Genomic DNA, 4,269 nt, shown 5'->3' with positions numbered 1-4,269 from the left:
TTTTAGGCAAAAAGGTGGCATATTGGGTAGAATTTTGGACTTATATCAGGAAAACTTGAAATTAAGTAGTAGTTCAGAAAGTTTTATGACATAAGACAAGTTACTCAAACTCAGTCTTAGTTTTGTCATCTGTAAAATGGATGTAATAAGACTATGCATCTCACAGAGTAATTATGAAGATGAAATAAGTTTGTATTTAGTAGTTTGAAACGTTTAAAGACCTTCATTAATGCTAATTTTATTATTATTATTTCACTAAAGACAATACCTCCAAATCCAAATAAAATCATAGGTTTGGGCTGTTCTTTAACTCCAGAGTAATGCTTAAGGCACTGTGCTAGATGCTGAGGATGCGAAGAAAAAATATTATGCATTCCCTTTCCTCAAGGACTTGAAAACCAAGTGGGAAGTGGTATCCATTATGAATCTAGATATTATATAAGGGCAAAGGAAAGATACAGACAAAATGCTCCAAGAAAATTTAAAAGGGATAATGATCACTTTCTAATGGGGAGATGAAGAATCAGGGAAGTTTTTTATAAAAATAGTACCAGAGTTGGAACTTAAAGACAAAAATATTCAGCTTGTGAAGGAGGAAGTGTGTAGGATGAGGTCTATTTGCAAAAAGGAGGGGGGCAATTAATGATGAAAGCATGGAAATGGAAAGGAGCAGAACAAATAATTTTACTTTAGAATCCCTGCTTAATTCTAAATGAATCAATTTGTCATTGATAAAATCACATAAAACCTTTGTGCTTTGGAATATATTAACTATTGTTATTATTTTCTGATGTTCCTTAAAAAGAAACCCTAATTCTATGCCAATTAGTATGTAATTATTAAGATAATGAGATCCAGAAAAACCAATTACAGAATGAGAAGAGAGGGCATTTTATTCCAGGAATTGATTCGAATTTTAAGATCAAAATAAGAGAATCAAAATGGAAACTTAGGATCATTAATTCACTAGTGATAAGGACTGAAATTTTCTTCTTCTTAAGTAAGATGTTTCTTCATGCCAAAGGTTAAATTAACTTTTTCTAGAATCACCTTGACAGGAGTAAAGAACTGTGATTTTCTGATGTGAGCCTGGCTACTACCATTTTTTTCATGAACGTAAAGTTACCAAAGAAAAAGTATTATCAAAAATAAAGATGACACGATGAACTTGGATTTTGAGGCAGAATAAACAACATGATGTGGTTCCCCTTGTTTCTTTTAATGGAGCCCAACTTGATAGCCAAGATGTATTTTCCCACAGTGTACATCTCCACCTTATATCAAATATTCTGTATCTGAGGGACTTCTTTAGTTAATACATAGACTGAGATGAAAACTTTGAAGGAAGCAGTCTGAACAAGTTATTTTTTTTAAACCCTTGTACTTCGGTGTATTGTCTCATAGGTGAAAGATTGGTAAGGGTGGTCAATGGGGGTCAAGTGACCTGCCCAGGGTCACACAGCTGGGAAGTGGCTGAGGCCGGGTTTTGAACCTAGGACCTCCTGTCTCTAGGCCTGACTCTCACTCCACTGAGCTACCCAGCTGCCCCTGAACAAGTTATTTTTAAGAAGAAAAAAACAAAAGTTATAGTGTTAAGGAAAATGGGAATACCTTTTAGAGTTTTGTGGAGAGATACTGAAAAGCTTTTATTTAAATTTCTTTTCTCTTTCACATTTTTAAAATTAAGAACTTCCAATAAACCTTTCCCTTTTGTCTCTCTCTGTATCAACTCATTAGTTTTGTGTGAAGTAAATTTTTAAGGGAGTGTGGCTCCTGTGCACCCTAGAGGTAGCACTTAGGAGTCATGTGGTGTGTCAGATGGCCAGATTCCTGGGTTCCCTCTCAGGATATGTGTCCTGAGGTGTAGCCAACAGGGTTTTAATACTAGAATGAGAAGTCTAGTTGTGCTCATGATTTTTGTTTCCGTATTTGGTCTTGCAGGGGTTTGGTCTTTCAAGGGCTGGCTTTTCTTAGCTCTTGATCTGTAGAGCACAGCCTGAGTAAGCTAAATGAAGTATCAGATCTAGAGAGTTTGACTTTCTCTCTCTCTCTCTCTCTCTCCTAACAACTGCTTATAAAACTGGTAAATAGATCAATTTTTATTTATAACAGTTTCTCTAAAGCAACAGGGTCAATTAAACACATAATTTCTAATTGGTTGCCAAAATCTTCACTTTCTATCATCTTGATCAATGGATTGAGTTTCTCTTTTAGTTTTTTTTTTCCCTTCCCTTATAGTTATTATGAATAGAAGTCTTATTTGGGCTCACTCAGTCTTTATGTTTTCCTTGCACTGTTTTATTACTTCAAAGGCCTGTTGTTTTGCACTCTTCTTGGATTTGACCGAATAGTGAATATCCTTCATTGTATTTTCCGTCAAGATGACAGTGTATGATCACTTTGTTTCAGGATTTACACATTTGTCTTTCATGATTGTTGCAATATCCATAAACAGAAAGCTTGGTGTTGCTCTTTATCTGACAAATACGCTTTTTCTTTTGTAAGAATCTGTTTAAAAATTTCAGTCTTGTCATCACTCCCCAAAGCACTGATGAGATATTCCTTTTTAGCAACTTGGACTTTAGAAATATTTAAAACACCAAGTGGGTCTTCAAGATATCACTTTAGTTTCTTTTTTTCCCACATGCAACACCAGTCCTCAACCTTATTCTTGTACTAGGTGATCTGATATGCACTTCATGTATACCATAGTCACACTTGTCAGACTGATCTGGTTGATGGAACAAGCTCTGGACCCTCAAGTCAGGCAGCATAGACTGTTCCAGAAAGGCCTAAAGCAGAAGTCTTTGTACTCCTGCTGCTCAGTACCATTCTTGATCCATAGGTTCATGACATGCTAAATGAGTCATCATCATTCAATCTCACTGTTGTTTGGTCATAGTTTGCTTCTTGGGAAGACAACAACAAAACCTATGACATCATAAACACACAATCAATGAATTTAAAAATATAGTATATAATGAAACAATATTCAAATTGAATTTTTGTTTTTAATATTCCCTTTAGTAATACAGATCTCAAAGAATGAATACCCATATACTATGTGTTACTCTTATCTATGTCCTCTCATAAATATTGCCTAGGATTAACTTTTCAAAGGAAACCAGTGGGGCATTGTGATATAATAATGTACCCTTGCTTCATGAATAGTTCACCTTATTTTTGTTCATTGGTTTTTTAGCTGATATCCTTTACATACCCTCTAATTTGTAACTTTTTCTATATTGTCATACATCTAACTTATGTCCATTATTTTCTGCTCCATTACCTTGTGCTTATCTTTCTATTTTCTTTGAAAATATTTTTTCTAAGAGACAGCATACAACAATTTAACATTATGAAATACAAATTTTAAATGCCAATAAACCAAATAGAATAACACCAAAATATTAAAAAAATAACCAAACAAAAAATAACTTTGTAATAAAGTAAAATTTATATATTGCCATTGATGTCAGGGATAACTAGCACACATGTATTGTTAAATAAACAAAATATTATTATCAATTAAGAGCTTTGCATTTTTAAATGATTCAATGGTTTTACTCCATATTAATATGAGCTCCTTGTGATTAGGGAATTTCTCACTTTTCAATTTCAATCACCATTGATAAGCATGGTGCTCCATACACAGCAGATGTTAAATAAATGCTTTATTCAACTATTTATTTTTTTCATCAAGATTGAAGAAAATTCCTAAGGAGTGTAGCTATTGTTCAGAATTGCACTATGCCTTTAAAATTTGACAAAGGCAATCTGAAATAAAAACTAAATACCATCAGCTTGAAAAAAGATAGAATGAAATGAGAAATCAGGGGGAAAAACCCTATTTCTATATGCTATAGCAACATTGAAATAGCATTTCAAAATTTGTTGTTTTCAAATGAAACATTTCTTAATGAAAATGTATTTCTGAATATCTACAATAAGAAGAAAATGAATAAAGGAAAATGAATTCACAATAACAGACACTAGAAACTAGATGCAAAGATCAAAGTAGAGATTTTATAAATTTTAGAAAATTAAAATTAAACTGAATAAATATTCTTAACATAATAAATTCAAGAAAGAATACCAAAAAGGAGTTTAAAAAAACTAACAAATTGTATAAACCACTATGTAATTTGAAAGTTAAGGTAAAAAATGAAGCTGTAGTTACCCATGAATAGAGAAGAAATGTAGAAGATTAAAAAAAATACTATATCCATTTGTGTGCTAACAAAATTGAAAACAAAAAAATATTCATAA

General features: G+C 32.5%; 1 pseudogene; it reads right to left on the bottom strand.

Annotated features, from left to right (window-relative positions):
- Nucleotides 1-2,103: 2,103 nt before the first annotated feature.
- On the bottom strand, nucleotides 2,104-2,774 carry LOC123252388 (annotated as a pseudogene).
- Between the last annotated feature and the right edge of the window lie 1,495 nt (nucleotides 2,775-4,269).

The sequence above is a fragment of the Gracilinanus agilis genome, chromosome 6 (assembly GCF_016433145.1).
Source record: "Gracilinanus agilis isolate LMUSP501 chromosome 6, AgileGrace, whole genome shotgun sequence".
Lineage (NCBI taxonomy): Eukaryota > Metazoa > Chordata > Mammalia > Didelphimorphia > Didelphidae > Gracilinanus > Gracilinanus agilis.
This window is presented reverse-complemented; position numbering and strand designations above follow the sequence as displayed.